This window comes from Meriones unguiculatus, chromosome 2, assembly GCF_030254825.1.
Source record: "Meriones unguiculatus strain TT.TT164.6M chromosome 2, Bangor_MerUng_6.1, whole genome shotgun sequence".
Classification (NCBI taxonomy): domain Eukaryota; kingdom Metazoa; phylum Chordata; class Mammalia; order Rodentia; family Muridae; genus Meriones; species Meriones unguiculatus.
In genome coordinates this window covers 136,685,926-136,704,584 of record NC_083350.1, presented here as the reverse complement: position 1 = coordinate 136,704,584, position 18,659 = coordinate 136,685,926, and the positions used below count along the sequence as shown (strand labels likewise).

At 45.7% G+C, this 18,659-nt stretch overlaps 1 protein-coding gene across 3 annotated transcripts in view; it reads left to right on the top strand.

Annotated features, from left to right (window-relative positions):
- Positions 1–408: 408 nt before the first annotated feature.
- The window catches only part of Fndc3b (fibronectin type III domain containing 3B), a 293,021-nt gene continuing 274,770 nt past the window's right edge, over positions 409–18,659 (top strand). For 2 of the 3 annotated variants that reach the window (XM_060378158.1, XM_060378156.1), the window contains exon 1: positions 409–547. The gene's annotated coding sequence lies outside the window, so the exon portion shown is untranslated. Of the gene's footprint in view, positions 548–1,206; positions 1,326–18,659 lie in introns of those variants that run through there. The other variant, XM_060378157.1, reaches the window with a different exon arrangement.

Genomic DNA, 18,659 nt, shown 5'->3' with positions numbered 1-18,659 from the left:
GAGTTAAAGGAGTGACAAAATTAGTGAAGGATGCCTCTGGGGATTACGACTGGAAAAGGAAATATGTGTTATAAGTGAAAAATAACAAGTCGGCTTTAATAACTACTGAGCAAATGCTGTATTTATAGTGACGTTTCCGCTATCTGCATCTCCTTCTGAGTTTCCTAGTTCCCCTCAGTTCCGACTAGAGAAGTCTCAGTGAACCGGAGTTCCTACGCAGCCAGGCTTAGCTTATGGGAAAGGGAGGCCTCGCCAAGGTACTGAGAGCTTGCACTTGTGGCTGCGCGTGTACTGGGAGGCTTACGGCAGTGGGCGGGCCCCGAATCCCCATGTGGTCCCGACATCATTGACATGGCGGAATCCCCCATCAAACCCTCCTGGTAGTTATTTGAGCAGCGGCGGCGGCCCGAGGAGGCGGCGGAGAGAGCAGCGGCGGGAGCGGCGGGAGCAGTGCAGGGGGCGGCGGGGATCCCGCGGGCGGCTAGCTGGGACGGCGTGGGCGACCCGGATCGCGGGCGCCCGGAGCCCCGTTTCAGCCCGAGGGGAGGTAAGGCGTGCAGAGAGCCGCGGGCTGCCGGGGGGACTTGCCACCCGCGGTCGCTCTCGGGTCCCCGCGCTCTGGAGCCCGCGCCGGACACCCGAGAGTGCCCGAGCGTGCTCCCGGCCCCGGAGCGGTCGGGGATGCCCGAGGAAAACTTGGCTGCGGAGTCCCCGGTCGCCCCGAGACCGCTCGGCTCCCCGAAGCTCCCGGGCGGGTAGGGGGGCGGCCCCGCCTGCCCCGCTCGCCGGGGAAGAAAGCGGAGGATGCGGGGCTCGGGGCTCCCCTCCTCCCCGGCCCGTGGCTCCGAGGAATCCGCTCCCCCGCCCAGATCCCCGCGGCAGGACCGCTGCCCGGGAGGGGGAGGGCGCGCGGCCAGGCCGAGGAATCTTCGACGTGTCACTTTGGGAGGCTGTAGATTTCCATATGGTGGAGGGAGGAGGGCGTGCGTGCGCGCGGAGCTGGGAGTCCCGGCCGCCTCTACCCGCTCGGGGGCTCCGGGCTGCGACCCGGGACCCGGGATGCTCGCGGGGAGGGTCCCTGGGCGCCCGGCCGCCCCCGCCCCCGCCAGGGCCTCTTGGGGACACTCCCCGCCCGCCGCTGGCCACCTCTGCGCGCCACGTCCTCCCTCCCCGTCCTGCCCCCTGGGCTCCCCCCCGGGCTGGGGGCGGGAACCGGCGGCCGCGGCTGGACTCGGCGAGCCAGGCGGCTTGCAGGCTCGGGCGGGGGAGCGGGGCGCGGCGGGAAGCCGAGGACGACCCGGTGCGTGCGGGCCAGCGGAGCGCGGGTCAGTCGGTCAGCCTCGAGGGGCGCCCCTGCCGGGGGTGGGGCGGCTGGGAGACCGGAGCGGGCGGAATCCGCGCCCGGAGGCGGCGGGCGGGCCGGGCGGGCCGCGGGGACCGTCTGGTTCGGATGGCAGGCAGGAACGAGCCGCCGTGGGAAGGGCCTGTCACTCCTCACGGAAAGCGGGGCCCCGGGCCGTGCCCGCCTGCTGTCCCCGGCGCCGGGCCGCGGGAGCCCGGGGGACTCTGCGAGCGTCCCGGGAGACCTGGCTAGGCCGCCGGGCGGCGCCGCTGGCCGGGCGCCTTCCCAGAGCGAGCGGCTGGGTTTGGAGATTTTTTCGAATCTCGGCTCACGCCCGGCGATCCCAGACGAAGGAAGCCCTGGCATTTTTATCCAGACAGTGCGGATTGCAGACTTCCTTCAAAGTTACAACTTTTTATTTTCTTTTCTCTCAGGCCCAGCGTTTTCTTTAAACAAAATGTAGAATTTGGCCGCGCTGAGGCTGACGCTGGGGCCAAAAATGCACACGTTTATCTCCATCCCGGCAAGTTCCCCCTCCCCCTCTTCCCTCCCAGGCTTAATCATATTTTGGAACTGGTGAGGGCTTTTGTTGGGTGGGCACCCTTGATTGCTTGTCTGTTTATTTTTTAATGTGCAACTAATTTGATTTGAATTTCCTCCAGTTTCCAGGCCTTGCTAGGAAAAGCTAGGGGAGAGGGAATAGGCCACTTTTCTTTCTTTTTCTTTTTTTTTTTTTTTTTATAAATGTGGCAAGAGGTGGGGCATTGGGAAAGGGGAGGCACCCTGGTTGTGGCAGGGAATCGGTGGGAGCAAACAGACCCGGAAGAAAAGGAAGCCGTTTTGGAATAACATTCTTTTTTAAAACAACAACAACGATAACAACACAGTTAAAAAAAAAAAAAAAAGAAAAAAAGTGTCAGGTTTTGGGCAAAACTTCCCCGCTTTGTCGAGATTCGAGTCTCTGGCGCTCCCGCACCTCCAGGTTAGGCTGGGACCCTGGGAACTTGAGTTATGCCACAGAGCCCACAGAGCCCACAGCAACTCTGACTGACCTGGTTTTGTGACTTGGGGCTGTTGGTTCACTCCGCGTTAGAGGCTGACCCGGGGTGCAGTAAAGACTGGTTTCAGTAAATTTCCTGGCTCCCTGGGAGCAGCTGTTGAAGAGGGTAACGACTTTGCTGCGCTAGGGGAGGGTGTAGTTCCCAATGTTCTTGTTGAGACCCTGGAGAAACCCCGGCAGCCTGGCTAACCATGAGGCGTAGCTGAGAGTTATTCTGTAAAAATTTCTGTCCTGATGTGCGTTTCGAGCATTTTGTTTTAACTCTTGTGGGAGAAAGCATGCACGTGACAAGCTAGTGCTCCTTTAGGAGCTATTAACATTTTGAGGTCTTGTGGGGTGGGGGTTGCAGTGTCTAAGGACAGACAGTATATACAGTTGCAGAAAGACATTCTGGTAGTCTTTTAAGGCCCTTTAAAAATAGCTGTTATCAGAGCATGGGCTTTGGGGGGGGGCTTCTTCTGGGGCGTCCAAGGAAGGCTGAGGGTGAGAACCAGGAACTCCGCTAGTTGTTTATTCCATGGGCATTTGTGCCCCTTTTGCTCAACTCTTAAAACTTCCGTGATCCAGAGGTTCAGGGTTACTGTCATAGAACAAAATATAGACTTGTACCTATTTATTTATTCATTTATTCATTTATTTATTTATTTATTTACTGCCTGTGATGTGTTGAGACAGGCTCTAATTCTGTAGTCCAGTCTGGCCACTCAGAGATGTCCCCCAGCCTTGGCTTCCTAGGTGCTAGGTGACAGTTATGCACCACCATGCCTGTTGGAGGTTGTACTAGAAGTTTGTTCCTTCTGAGATAAACACTGTTTCTGCCTTGTATACGTTATTTGATTATTCCGATTTAAGTTGTATAGTAGATGTAGATGTACTTTTTACAAGCAAGGACATTTAAGTTCACAGAAGTCAAGGTAACCAGTAATTCCGAATAACGTCCAATAAAGTTTCTCCAGGGATCATAACGGTTCTGTCTAGACAGTCATACTGCAGCCAGAGGCACATGTAATCGGGTGTCTGAAATGTGGCAGTGTGACTCAGGAACTGTCTTTTGAATTTTATTTTCTCTAAATTATTTTAAATTTACATGTGCAACACAGGACTTTCAGACTCCCAAGTCTATTGGCACTCAGCTGAGCTGTATTGCTTTTTGAATCACCAAGTTAAGTGTTCTTTCTTTATATCTTAGGTCTTTTTTTTTTTGATACTTGGGATTGAACCCAGGGCAAATACTCTACCATGGTCTAGACACTCAGCTGAGCTCTTGAATTCATTTTCTAAATATAATTTAAAGTCTGGGATAGATGTACCTATGTCTGCCAGTCCAAAAAGTGGAAAAATAGCTCCTTACATTTCTAAATGCGTATCTGTCATCAGTCAAAACTGATGGGCAGGTCTTGAGCTGGTTTAGCTATGTAGGTGGAATGATTGTATATAGGAAATGCCAGCAAACTAGCCAGTACTTATAGGCATTTCACTGTAAGTAGCATAGCCAGGCATGGTGGCACACACCTGTAATCCTGGCCTTCCAGGAGGCAGAGGCAGGAAGATCAGGTGACCTGGCTTACAGAGTAAATTCCTGGTCAGTTTGTCTCCAGAGAGAGAGATTCTCTCTCATCCCCTCCCTTCCCAAAAGAGTGTAAATGCTAGGGAACCGAGATGAAAGCCATTCATAGAGTTGGAAGAAGAAAAACCACGCCCCTCATATCCACATCACCTGCTCATTGAGCGGTTCTTTTAAGGCGACTTTTCGAATTAGTGTTTATGGAGTTGCAGCAATGGTCTGAAAATTTTAAGTAGTCTTATTGTCAGAACGTAAAATTAAATTATCAAGCAGGGTGTGGTGTGCATGCCTTTAGGCCTGACACTCAGGAGGCAGAGGCAAGCAGATCTCTGTAAGTTTGAGGCCAGCCTGGTCTACATAGGAGCTCCAGCCAAGGTACTGCCTTTCCCATCAACTATCAAATGCTAGATTTATTCACAAATTGTGCTAGACTAAAACAGCAGGAATGAGCAAATGGTTAGAGTTTTTTGTTGTTGTTGTTTTGTTTTGTTTTAATAAGTGGGTTTAGTTTACAACTGCTGCACTTTTGGAGTTTTATTTGGTAAAAGAAATTCCAAAAAGTTCCCGGTCTGAGGAGAGAGAGTGAAAATCCAAAAGTATTCATCTGATTAGATTCTGTCTGCAGATATCTCAGAACCCAATACTTTTTGTTTTGGTTTTTGTTTTGAGGGGGGGGGTAGGGTGGTGGAGGTAGAGGTGGGCATCCTTATATCTCATAACTTCAGGAAGATAATTTAATGTGTAAGAGTGCCTTATTTGTAAAAATATATTTTGCCCTCAACATATAATATATTTTGCCCTCAACACAGAGGTACATATTATATAAATATAATTATTTATATATTTATATATTATATATTATATTTATATATTATATATATTATTTATATATATATAAATAATTAGGAGTTGAGGTTTCATTTGTGAATGTGTGTAAGCCAGAATCCTAGTTTGTCACTGCCTGCCTTATTCTCTTGAGATAGAGTTCCTCCCTGACCCCAGAACTAGTTTGGCAGACACCGCTCCCCATCATGCTGTGGTTATAGTAGCTGTGGCAGCACCAGGCTTTTCCGTGGGTCTGGGGATTTGAACTCAAGCCCTCATGCATCTGGGAAAGCACTCTTATCCACTGAGACTTCTCTCCAGTTCTGTTTGTATATTTAATCATTGGGACTTCAGAAAAATACAAATGGGAAAATACAAATGGGAAATAATGTCTCTTTATTAGGATTTAAGAGAAGATTTTTAAAAATTATGTGTGTATGTGTGTGGGCATGCGCGTGTGAGTGCAGGTGCTTTGGGAGGCCAGATGTGTAGGGTCCCCTGCGGCTGGAGTGGCTGCAGGTTGTGAGCTGTGTCATGTCAGTGCTGGGAACTGTACTCTGCCTTTCTGCAGGAGCAATGCAAGCTCCTAACTGCTGACACAGCCTTCCCAGACCACGCTTTATCAGGATTTTTAAGAAACAACTTCCATGTTCAGTAGAAAGATTTCTGAGTCTGTATCCATCATTGATACTCCAGAATGCACTGGAATCCCAAGGACTACTGTCAACGAATCAATTTTAAATTGCAGTATTATTGTAGTGTGAATATAAATCACGTTGCTTCCAGCTATTGGAAAGTTATAACCTCAACCACAGGCAAGGCATTGGTTAATGAGAACATTCAGACATTTGAATGTCTTGCTCATACCCATTCCTGGCCGTGGGGAGCATTGAACTATTTCCACAGAATCAGGATAGGAACTGTGTTATAAACAGAATTATAGTGTCCTAGGGAGTATGCCAAATATGAAAACAAGATTTAACCATGATATATTTGTGGTTCAATTTGCTAGGACATCAAGATATGAGTGAGAGACTTACTGTAATCTTAACAGATGCCGAGTGACAGACAAGAGATTGAGGGCTAAATCTTAGCATCACTTTGGTGTCAGCAAACCTAGTTTGTCAAGGAATCATTTTCCTTTTCATCTATGTGTCTCTGATAAACTTTTGAACCTCCCTTAACCTGGGTTTCCCCATCTTAATATAAGGAGAGAGCAATTCACATGTACCATTTAAAACGCTTATAGACATTAGTCTGAGTCTTTAAAAGGATTTGACAAAGCTTTATATGAATTCAGTAGTTTATTATATCAGAGTCCAGTTGGAGCTGGCCCTGTGGAATTTGTGTTTTAGAGACCATAGATTTGTGCAGAGACAGTTACAACAATCATTTCGTTTTCCTTTTGTGGACAGTAAATAAAGCTTTAGGTTGGACTCTTTCTTTATCAACTCCCGATTCCTAATGAAATATCCATGCCCCCAAAGCTGGTCCTGCCCTAAGTCTCCCTCTCTGTGCTGTCTGACAAGTTGGTTTTTGGCAGGATCACCATTGTTGAATTCATGGCCAGGTCAGTGTGGCTTTTTCGGTTCAGGGTCATTATCCAAATGAAGCAGGAAGTGCAGTTTCTGAGAGGAGCTTCCAATACCGAAAGATAGCAAGGCTTTAGTCCTTGTGTTATCTGAGCCTTTTATTTGAGCTTTCAACACTTGAAGCTGGGAAAAGAGTCATGTTTTCAGTGCAGGCCAATCTTTGCAGCCTCCTCGCTGTCCACATTGGAGCCACAGTTGTTTTTCTTTACACTGATGTCAGTGTACCAGAACTGGAGAATGTTTCCTGGTAGAACCCTATTTCCAGGTAAACCTTAGCTCTTTGCTTTCGGGAATACATGTGGGTGGCGGAGCAGCAGCTTTGTTCTTGAGTTTGCTTTGATGGTATTTGATTTAGCAAAATGCCCATAAACATACGCTTAGTTTTAGCCTTGAAGCAGGTGGTGTGCTGTATTTTAGAGAGGTGGGACACGCTTGGATCCTGTTGGCTAGACAAGGGTGGGGGCCCCTCTCTTAGACTGAGCACAGAGGTAAAATGTGTGTGTGTGTGTGTGCTGGTTTGGGAATACCTGAGCCCTTTTCAAGGGCTAGCCAAGAAAAAGGAAGGCAGTCTGAAGTTCAGGCTCACCTGGGGGACAGTTATTTGTAGTAGATTTAGTAGCAAGGATCAGTCCTTGGAGACCAGAGGTATGTAGGGCAGGAGTTGCAGACGGGAGGGTGAGGAGCTTTAAAAGTACGGCTTGTCATCCTGTGAGGTCCCGTGGGCAGTGATCTGCCAGGGAGGATGTCTTCTCCTGTGAACATAGATCAATCTTTGGATTTCTTTCTTTGAGATGCGCTGGTTTTGTATTCATAAGTTCTGGTATTCTTGGCAATGCTGTCAGTTCCAGCACAGTTCCTAATCGGAACTTCTCCTTTATCTCATGACTGCAGTGTCATTTAACCTCCCTGTGACTTTTACACAACTGATTTTGTGTGTTTGTGTGTGTTTGGTGTGTGTGTGGTGTGTGTGTGTGGTGTGTGTGTATGTGGGATGTTGGTTGCTGTGAGATGAAGTTTTGGCACCAGTGTTTAAAGTGTCTTGTGTTAAATGACTGTGTTTGAGCTGAGAGTGTAATTTTATTTCATACCCTGTTGATGCAAAAGACACTGATATCTAGACTAGGTCTTTGTTAATGACACGTTCTACTTTCGTTGTCTTTTTTTTTTTTTAATAAAGGCGAAGCATTTTTCTTTTTACATGCAGAACTGCTTGGCTCATATTTTTAGAAAGTGTGGAGAACAGTCTCCCTCCAACTCCTGGAGCAGGCTGGTGGTCACTCAGCTCTTTTCTCCCTTTCAAAATTTGAAAAATAGTAAAACTGGAGTCCCTTCAGTTTTCTGACTTTAGGGACTTGCGAGGTGACTCAGTCAGGGGCTTGTGGTGTGAGCTGGTGCACCTGAGTTCCGAGCCCCAGCACCACCTGAAGAGCTGCAGCTGCTGTCTGGAGCATCCCAGCGTGGCTCACCCAGGGAAGCCAAATCCACAAGCTCCAGCCTCAGTGTGAGCCCCTGTCTCAAGAAATAAAGTGGAGAGTGACTGAAGAAGACACCCAGTGTAGACCTCTATGCGCCCCTGCCCCCAACTCTTACACAGTAAAACCCTAGGAAACAAACACATAGTTTATCTATCAGGAGGTTGGCTTCTCCATATTCTGGGAAAGAGATCTTTGTTGGAGGTACCTTCATTGAGCATTATCTGGCTGTAGCTAATTAAAAATTTTCACTATCCTGGCAAAGCTAGAATGACAGTTGACCTCCTATTTCTGATGAAAAAGTTTTAGGGTCATCAAAAGGGCTCATCAGGTAAAGACACTTGCTGCCAAGCCCGATGACCTGAATTTTAACCCCTGCATGGTGGAAGGTGAGAACGGACTCCTGTTATGTTGTTCTCTGACCTCCAAAGATGCCGTGACACATGCAAGTTCTCCCCTCAAGTAAATAATGTTAAAAAAAAAGTTTTAGTGTAAATATCAAAAGTTTAAACACATCAGTGGGGAAATATTTATCTAATTAAGAGAACAAACCATTTTAGCATGATGGGAAAACTAGTGTCCTTAAGGACAGCTGGAGATGGCAGCATGGACTGAGAATGACTTACTGTTAGGACCCTAGAAAGTCAGTGCTCACTGTGGATGCCACTACACAGCTGTTTCCCTCTCCGTGCTCTCACAGGCGCTTGAACCAGTACCCTGGCAACAGCTGTAGTTGTATTTGCATGCAGAGAAAACCAGAGCAGTAAGCAGGCACCTTCCCTGCCCCTCCCAAGCAGAGCACATGTTCATGTGTGAGGCCAGACTACAAATTTGTGCAGTTGGTTCTTCCATCTTTACATGGTGAACTCAGGTCACCAGACATGCATGGCAAGCACCTTTCCAGGCCTGGACCATCCTGGTGGCTCCTAAAGGATGGTATTGGAATTTTTTTTTTTTTTTTTGAGGTAGGACCTCCTTTAGCCCAGTCTGACCTCCATCACTATGTGCGGCAGATGCCTTGAATGTCTGTGTCTCCTGCCTGTACCCCCCCAAGTGCTGAGACTGAGGACTGGGGCAGAGTGCTGAATGACAGGTGGGTGCTAAGCACACAGTCAACCCACTAAGCTGCGTCTCTGACTGTTGCTTTCAGTTGCCCCTCTGCTCCTACCTCTGCCTTTGGGCCTCGTTGTAGGAATTCATGATTTAAATATTTATATAGGTTAGATACACACTCCTCTCCTATTTCTACTGAAGGAAGACCTTCTTGGTGACTGGAGGAACTTACCAGAAATAGTAAGTTTCTTTAAACACATCTGAGATGACTAATCTCAGTTGTCAACTTGACACACCTGGGAAGAGGAGCCTCAGTTGAAGAACTGCTTCCATCTAATGGCTTGTGGGCATGTCTGCAAGACATTTCCTTGATTGGTAATTGATGTAGGAGGGCCCAGCCCACTGTGGGTGGTACCATTCCCTAGGCTTGTGGTCCTGGCCTGTATAAGAAAGGTAGCTGAGCATAAGCCTGGAAGCAAGCCAGTGAACAACAGTCCTGTGTGTTTCAGCTCCTGCTTCGGCTTCTTCCACGATAGACTGTAACCTGCAACTTAAATCATCCCTTTCCTCCATGAGTTGGCTTTAGTCAGTGTTTAATCATAGTAACAAAAAACCCGTTGCTTAAGCATGAAGGTTTTTTTTTTTAAGAACATGACTACTGTGGAACTAGATTCGTCAACTTAATATATTTATTTTCTGGGAATGGTAGTACATGCCTTTAGCCCCAGCACTCAGGAGAATCTCTGAGTTTGAGGCTAGCCTGTTCTACTGAGTTAGCTCCAGGACGGCCAGGGCTACACAGAGAAATCTGTCTCAAAAAAAAAAAAAAAAAAAACAACAAAAAAAAACAAAAAACAAACAAAAAAAAAAAAACAAAAGCAAAAACTTATTGGTTTGTTGTGTATTTAACCTACTGACTTTGTTATTACTGTCTACCTGTGCATGGCCATGATGTCATCCACTGGGATATGAGAAACCTACTAGTGACCACACTCCTATAGAAATCTGACTTCTGGCAGCCACCAGCTGCCACCAGCTCCTCCGTTAGAGGTGAAGTCTCATGAGATTTGCTGACTTTTTTGCAGTAGTGTGAAACCTTAAATGTGTTTTTTTAGGATCTGTGCTCCATCTTATATCATGTTTTAAGAGGTTTTCTGGGCGTGTAAGAGTGTATAAGGCCCTTGGTTAGAATTCTCTTGCACAGCACTTAATAATAGATAGCAATTAAAGCCAATAGGTATCTTTTATTGTTTAAATCAGTTGGAGAAAATAATGAAAAGGATCAATTGTTGTCTCTTTTTTTTTTATGTTTTCTTATCTCGGGGAAAAAGAATTCCGTTTTATAGTAACATTCTGGATTATTGAATTGGAAAATGATTTAAAATACATTGAATTGGAACTTGTGTGTTGTTTATTGGGCATGTAAAATGGTATATTTTCTGTGGAAAAGTTTTGTAGTCCATGAAAATATTCAACCAGAATTAACCATATTGCCAGCAACTTCATTCTGAAGTTCTGATCCAGAAGAAAGTAGGGGCTCAGATATGCTTCAGCCATGGTTTATAATAGCATTATTTGCAGCAGGGCAGAAGTGGAAATAATCCATGTCCACCTACAGATGAATGAGTAAACCAAATATGTTACTTTCCATGAATATTCAGCTAAGAGAAGGAGTGACCTTCTTTCTGTAACCTTGGAACACAGAAGCATAATGTAGCAGTCGCTGAGATAAAGTGTCAGAGGAAAAGCCACTCAGGGAATAAGGAGTTTATGTTGGCTTCTGAGCCCAGAGGGATGAAAGTCCATCAAGGTGGGGAAGTTGTGGCCACAGGCTGCAGAGAGAAGCTGGTGGATCACGTTTTCATCCAGACAGAGGAATCAAAGGAGAGGAGGGAGGAGAGAACAGGAAGTGGGCAAGGCCGCAAACCTTCAAAGCCTGCTTCTAGTGACATACTCCTCTAGCAAGGCTCCGCCACCTAAATGTTCCATAACCTTCCCAATCATCACCAGCTGGGGATAAAGTATTCAAATATGTGAGTCAGTAAGTATCAAGTATAAAATAACTTGTATGAGGTGCCAAGAATCAGTTACTTTGTAGAGATAAAGTAGCAGCGGGTTGGGGGGAGATAGTATTGGGTGGATAAAGAGTCCGAGTTTGGAATGGTGAAAAACTGAAAATGAATAGTGACGACGGTTGTACAGCCATTGTGAATGTATGTAACCCAATGAAATTGCATGCTTAAAAATTATTGAAATGTGAGCTCGTTACTGTAGTTGGTGAAGATTTAGAAAATTATGAGAAAAACTGAAGGTGTAATCTGGTATGGGACTCTTCTTTCATTTACGTAGCCCAGGCTGGCCCCTAGGTCTCTGTGTAGCTCAGGCGGGGGCTGACCTTCTGCTCCTCCTGCTTGGAGGCTTTCTGGGCATCACACGTTTTCTGTGGTGCTGGGAATCAAACCCAGAGCTTTCTGCATGCCAGGCTAGCTCTACCAGCTGAACATTCCCAGTTCCCTTTCCCTGCTTCAGAGGTGTGTTTTCTCACGTCCAATAGGTTTCAGGTGAAGAGGAAACAGGATAAAAGTTGTAGCTCTCTGAAGGCGATCTTAGTACTTCCGTGATCCAGATAGCTGGTTTGCGTATATGGCCTCGTAAGACCACAGATGAACCTCCCTGACATGCATGGTGAACCTTGGAAAAGTCAGAACTAGATGTACCGTTACCATCTTGAACCTTTCACGCTCCGTTTGAACACGTTGGTGTTTCCGTCTAAGAGAAATGATCTCAGAAACACAGTAGTCACGTTGGAGATAGTCACTTACGTGATGGGATAAGACTCCCGAACTAGGTTACACATCTAATGCTGAAACTGACATACAACATGCCAGTGGAAAGCCTTACACTCACATACAGATACACGGTAGGGAAAACCAGAACCCACTCACTCCTCACAGGACATTGTCCATCTATTCCCGCATCTTGGGAAACAGTGAACTCAAGGGTGTGACAGTAGACTGCGTGTGTATTCTGTAAGTGGGTATATTTTGTTTTGACTGTAACCACGTGTAGCTATATATTGTGTATTCTATGTATGCAGCACATAAATATTACCATATAGGCAAGTTGCTTGGCAAAACGCCACCATGTGAGTGTTTATGCCATGGCTGGCCATTTGTGTGACCTTTATTCCCAAGAGGAAAGCGAATTCCCAAGCAATAGGAAAAGATGCTGGAGTCATGGTCTCCTCTCAAGGATGAGTGTGAAGAACAGCCACGCTGCTGACGGGATACTAAGGGGAAGATAATGCCCCGTTCATGGCCGGTCACGAGTGTGTTCCGGCGCATCATCTTAAATACTTTGTCATGGTTGCTGGGAGTGTCTCTTTGTCTCCCTGGACTGTAGGGATGACGGCTGATCTAAGTTAGGTTTCCCCTTCCCTTCCCTCCTCCCCTCCCTTCTTTTCTTGGTGGTGCTGAGATGGTGTCCAGGGCCTGTGTGCCATGAGCAAGCACGTGACCAGTGTGACTGACTCAAGGGCTGTGTGCTGATAGCTGGATTCCCAGGCTGAGGTGGAGCTGGCTACCGCTCGTCAAGTACTCGGGGAAGAGTCTTGTTATAGACGTTTTGAGTTCCTAATGTTGAATATTGTTCCTATTGTTGAGGTGTTTTTTTTTGTTTGTTTGTTTGTTTTTTCTTCGCTCGGGGTAATAAATACCTAAACAAATTAAAGACATAGTTACCTTTTGTGCAAACCTAGATTTTCACCTATTGCTATTTTAGAGAAATCAAAGTTCTCCTGGAGTTCTGTGGATTTTCCCACCGACTCAAGATTGCTGATTTAGGAAATTTCTGTTCACTAAAAATGTGGCCTTTGATTATTTAGGTTTTGCTTGTTATTGTAGCCAATTCAGAAAATGTAATCATAACCATATATATGTATTATTGTTGTATATATTTTAAATCAAGGTTTGTCATATGGCCTGGGATGGCCATAATTTGCTTTATAGCCTGGGGTAATTTCTGACTCTTGGTGCCCCTGCCTCAGGTGCCCCCTTCAGCCTCCGAGGTGCTGGGATTACAGGCATGTAATCCCACCAAAGCCACCATCCTGGCCACACATGGATTTTCTTGTATCTTTCTTTGGGCTTGGAACAGTGTGTGTTCATGTTCCCAAGTAGCTGAATATAGAGGCCAAGCAAAACTGAATGCCTCTTATGTGCTTAACTTGTCTATTGCTCAGAAACCTACGATTTATTTATTTTTTGATACAATAATAATATTCTGGAGCTCTCCAAAGATGAGTTTCTTTTTTTCCCCTGGATTGTTTTCTGTAATACCTATTTAAGTTTAGGATGAGAGAATGTTGGGGACAAAAGTAGGCTTTACAGAAGGCACTCTGTTAGACACTGAGGGTGGGGGATGTGGAAGATGTGAGGCAGTGGCTTAAAGATCTGATGGCAGAACAGTTACAGCACACAGACGTGTTGCATGCTACCCCAGAGAGCTGCTCTCTCTCGTGAAGTTCATCTTGGTGGCTTTGAGTGAGATGCTGTCCCTCTAATTTGCACCTGGAAAAGCAAACACATTCCGGTTACTGACCCGTCTCTGTTTTCACAGTGAACTGTGTGTTGGTGTCTGTTGTATCAAAGCAGCCACAGGTCTGGGACATACAGGGGTCCTTATTGCCGGAGAGAGGCTCCTGCAGTTAATTAAAGGTGACCTCAAGATTCGGAGGAGCCCGGAGGCTGCACCTTCCTGGGCAGCCAAGGCTAACCCTGGTTAGCTGGCACCCCTAAATGCCTCCTTTGTTAGAAGTCACTTAGCTTCCTAGTCCGTCTTCAGAAAGTGAGTTTTCTCAGGAGGTGAGTTAAGGACAAGGATCTGAAGTGAGGCCTCACTGGTTCCCACCCTCGTGAAGTTTGTGTGGACAAGGGGAGCATGTGAAGATGTTCCTAGCGGCCACCACCCAAGGGCAGTTTCGTGCTCTTCACAGAAAGGTGGCGATGGTGGAAAAGGACATTGGTGCTGTCTCCTTAGACTGGTGAGAATGGTTCACATCACCTGGGTGGCTGTGTGAGCTGAAGCAGGCGGCGCCCCACAGAAGTGGCCCCTAAAGCTGTGCTGCTTTTGTGGCCCCTCCTCAGAGGGCCCTCATCCTAGCTGCCAAGGCTGCCTGGTTGGCGGTGTGTCCTTCATGACATCAGGAAGAGAAGTTAATGTGTAAGAGCGATTAATGTGGAAAAGGTACTTTCCCCACAACATATAAAGAAAACAAATATATTTTACCTTTAGGAGTTGAGGGTTTCACTCGTGACCGTGTGTGTACACATGTATATTCAGGCGTGCAAGCCAGAATCCTAGTCTGTCACTGCCTGCCTCACTCTCTTCAGACAGGGTCTCTTCCTGACCCAGAACTGGCTTGGCAGCCACCAGCCCCAACAGTCCTCCTGTCCTATTCCCCATCGTGCTGTGGTTATAGGCACATGTGGTGGCAACCAGGCTTTTCTGTGGGTTTGGGGATTTGAACTCAAGCTGTCATGCCCGCTGGGAAAGCACTCTTGCCGACTGGGGCTTCTGTCCAGTTCTGTTTGCTTGTATATTTAGTCATGGGACTTGTTCTTCAGGCACTTTGCCACCATCACCTACAAGTGGAGATTTGATTAACTAGCTTTGGATAAGGAACACCAAAATTTTGCTTGTGCACCTGACCCCTCCCCCCAACACACACACCTTGTTTTGAACCAGGCAGGCTAGGCCCCCACAGCTCACTGGTAGACCAGGCTGCCCTCCAGGGAGTGGTGAACCTCTTGACTCTCCAGTGCTGAGGTTGCAGGTGTACACCACAGCAATCTGCCCTCTACACTCATATTTGAGGAAATTATGAAATCATAGTCTTTTAGGAAGTAAGTTCATTCTTGGAAAATTTTTTTAAATGACAGGTTTTGCGATGATGGTGGAAGAAATATATGAACAAGTTTTGAAGCTTACATTTTATTTTAAATTGCCATAGCAATTCATCATTATTGAAGAGGCAGTTCTTTACAGGTTTATTTGATTTTTGGACATAATTTTAACATACTCTGCTACTCATCTTGTGTTCTTAGATATTTGCACCTATGGGTACTTGAGAAATCTTAGAATGCAACTGCCTTAGCTCTTCTCTCATTTGCTTTTTAGATTTGAGGTCAACATGGAAACCGTGGTGCTTTTTATTTATGTATGACCTTCTAATTCTTTTAAATTACTCCGTGCTTCTTAAGAGCTGATTTAAGGAGAGGTGACGCAGCAGTTAGGAGCACTGGATGCTTTTCCAGAGGACCCAGGTTCTAGTCCACATGGTACAACTATCTGTGTACCTCCAGTTCCAAGGAACCTGATGCTTTCACACAGATTTACATGCAGGCAAAACACCAATGCACATGAAATTAAAATAAATAAGTTAAAAAAAAAAGTGTACTTAAATCCCCTAGGACACAGCATGTAGTTAAGAAAGAACAGAGGACTCTCAGTCAGCATCTCCAATATGGATTCTTCTAGCTTCCCTTCTGTTATTATAATTTTGGGTCCCAAGTGTTTGCCATTCATTTCCGTGTTTTGCAAGTTTGTCTTTTCTAATTTGAGGAGCTGGGCTAGTGGGCACGGCCTAGTGGGTAGGCGGGCACTGGCGGAAGGATATGGTACCAAGGTGAGCGAGTTTGTTTCTATTGCGCTTCAAGTGGGATGACGAAGTTTTCCATTCACTGAGTCATGGGTCAGTTTGGTAGAGTGACAGTTCTGCCCTCCTGTGAGAGGAGGATTAGTGAAGGACTCTTTCTCTCTTTCCTTAAAACAGTCAAACCAACTGAGGTATTTGTGTATCTTAATAATACTTTACATTTCTAGCCAAGAAATCAAGAAATCACACCTAATAAATACATATTTTTTTTTCATGAAGAAAAACATAGGATGATTTTCTAGAAAGTTAAACTGTAGGATATGTTAGATTTAAAGGGAACATCATCTTAGGGAAATCCTTTCTTTGGCATTCCTGAGCTCTATCTAGTACATAAATAATAGATGATTATCACATAATTTTCATACTTGGGGGCCATGTGAAATTACTCACTTAGCTTGGAATTCATGCTTTGGGAAGAAGAGAAACCCTAACTTCGATAAATTTGTAGTTGGTGGCTGAGCTTGAGTGCCCTGGAGGGCTTGGGCTTGAGGTCCTGTTTTGTCCAGTCAGTGTCTTGTCTGGCAGGAGAACTCCTTAGGACTGTCACCTGCTCAGACAGTGATGGCTGCCATCTTATTATGTTTATTGCTGTACTCAGTCGGGGCACCTTCGCGATTGGTGTGGTGTATCTCACAGTGGGGTGATAGCTCTTACAGTTTAGTTGTTTTGAATGCCTGTGCATCAGCCTGCCCCTGTCCCCTGTTGAACAGACTGCATTCTCACTCACTCCTGAGCCATTTGTGTTAGTGAGGTAATGGGGCTCTGTGAAGCAGAGCACATGGGATGTACTTTGAGCACAGGTGGGATAGATGGGGAGGGTGTTTCTGAAGGCCAGGTGTTGCCTAGGATGGCCAGCTTGATGGCTGGCATTTTTCTTCTCCAGCCTCTGTGGAGAGAGGTTGTGCCTTTTAAAGCAGATATCTGCCTCCTCTTCTCAGTCTAGGATCAAAGAAAGTTTAAGGGAGAAGCCCTCTCTTCTATAACCTTTCTCCCTTTTTGTGGATGTCTTTTCATTTTTAAAGTCAGATCTAGCCTCAACATGAGTGAGTGAAACCATGGGGATCCCCAGGACCAGGCTTTCATTTCTGAGTCAGCACCTCACATACTTTCTCTCTTTCTCTAGGCATCAGAATACCTTGGCAAGGAGCAGTAAGGACCCAGAAGTAACTTTGCCATCACTTTTTTTTTTTTTGTTCTGTATATGGATGTCCTTTTTATTAAAGTGACCCAGAGGGCCTGCAAAACGGCTCAGCAGGTAAAAGGTACTCTCGGCGCAGGCCTGGCAACCTAAGTTCACCCCCAGATGTACAGGAGAACCAAATCTACCAGGCTGTCATCTGACTGTCACAGGTGCATGTGCATACATGTGCACACACACACACACACACACACACACACACACACACACGCACACAAACAGTGATAATAAAATAAACAACACAGAATGAGCTGACAGCTAGAGTATCTTAGGGCTTCAGGACTGCCTAATCCTCACTGACCTCCTGTGAATGAGAAACTTTGCTTCACAGAAGTAAAAGGAAAACAGCACTAAGTTCCAGCCAGCTGTTTACTGGCCGCTTCTTCTGTAGACATAAACAGATTTGACTGGAAAGCATGATAGGGCTTGGAGTCTGTCTTCCTTCAGGAGGGTGAGTGAGCTAGTGTTAGGCCTTCATGCTGGGGAAAAAATAACATCCCATTTTTCCTTTTTTTAAAGCCAGGCAGTCGTTCAGCCAAACTGATGAAAACGAAAGGTCAGTTTCTCCTGAGCCCCACCTTAGTGCAAGCCTGGGGCCATGTTAATAATGGCAATCCCATTATTTTCTTACAGTAGGCAGGAAGTGCTGTCTACACCCATTAGCTTGTTTGAGTGGCCCCTGACTGGAAGTGAAGAAAATTTAATTTTTTGACTTGGAAGGAGGAAGAAAAAAAACAAAAAACAAAACAACAACACTCAACAGTGTACTACAGAAACTCAACTGTTAGAGTAAGAAGCGTCTCTTTAGAAACTTTAAAATTTTTCCTTTTAACTATTGGGACATTTGGTCCTTACCCACATGGAAATCATGAACAGGTTTATGTGCAAGTTAGGTGTGTAGACAGCTTTTCTAATATACGTCAGACATGACCTGATGATGGCCACTGCTGCGATAGGGCTCATCTGAATCTCAGACCCAAGATGCACAAGGGTCAGGAGTTCAAGTCCATCCTCTGGCTGCAGGTTGAGTTGGAGGTCAGCCTGGGTTATGTTAGAGCCTTTCACAAGCTCGTGTGCACACGCACAACATTCATGTTGCAGACTATCTGTATATTCATTAGGGCAGGTAGTTACTTTGTGATTTCTATAACAAGACAAAAGATAGTATTGTCATAGGGAAAAAAATCATATTGTCACATATGACAGCCATGCTGCCTTGAGAGTTGGTCTCATGGGTGATTTGGAATCTGTGTTGATTAATTAATTATATGTGCTGTGTTTAAGATTTTTTTCATTTTAGTTTGATAACTATTTTTTTTATCTTTAATTTTCTTATAAGCCAAGAGATCTTTCTTGCTGTTTTGATAAATTCCTTGCTTTATTGAAATGTTTTATTATAGCTTCTCAGTTGTCTAATTCACTCTGAGACCCTCAGTATCTACGAAATACATCGTGAAAGGAGGACCTTGAGTCACATGGACTTGCTTAAAATCATGAGTAAACCTGCTAATGAGCAGCTGCCTCAGCCAATGGGACATGGCGCTATAGTTCATACTGAAGAAAACTTCGAACCTCTCACCAGCACTATAGCCCAGGCCATATATTCATTTACATTGATGAGGCGTACATGTAGAACTTCCTGTTGTTTTCTGGAATGGTACAAGGACTTTCCAGCATCTTTGTAGGAAGACAGCAATGAATTGAGGGTGCTTTCTTTCATCAGCGATTTTCTTTCTGTGTCCTAATTAGGAAATGTTGGGTTCAAGGCTGCCTACAGTGTTGGCCCCTTTACCTTTGACAAGTTATCCACATTAATTAATGTTATTACGGTATCATGG